This window comes from Penaeus monodon, chromosome 19 (assembly GCF_015228065.2).
Source record: "Penaeus monodon isolate SGIC_2016 chromosome 19, NSTDA_Pmon_1, whole genome shotgun sequence".
NCBI classification, from domain to species: Eukaryota; Metazoa; Arthropoda; class Malacostraca; order Decapoda; family Penaeidae; genus Penaeus; species Penaeus monodon.
Window position 1 is genome coordinate 14,848,382 of NC_051404.1, and position 257 is coordinate 14,848,638.

Sequence of the window (257 nt, forward strand, 5' to 3'; positions counted from 1 at the left end):
AATAGACTGATAGAGTGATAGCTAGTTATATATATGTATCATTCCTTCTCACTATCTTTTTCTCTTCCTGCTTTTCGTTATTTTCAAGAATTCCCAAATTTGTCATAACTAATAACTTTGAAATTTTATTTATAGAATACATACCATATTTGCATAGCCTTTAATTTATTAATTAATTTAATATGTTACCCTTGATAGTATTTACAAATCGAATGTTTATTTAGATTTATGGCTCTTAATACCGTGTTTGATTCATG

At 25.7% G+C, this 257-nt stretch overlaps 1 protein-coding gene across 1 annotated transcript in view; it reads right to left on the bottom strand.

The window, feature by feature from the left end:
* LOC119585340 (gonadotropin-releasing hormone receptor-like) overlaps nt 1–257 on the bottom strand; it is a 107,275-nt gene that overhangs the window by 3,573 nt on the left and 103,445 nt on the right. The gene's annotated exons all lie outside the window — the stretch shown is intronic.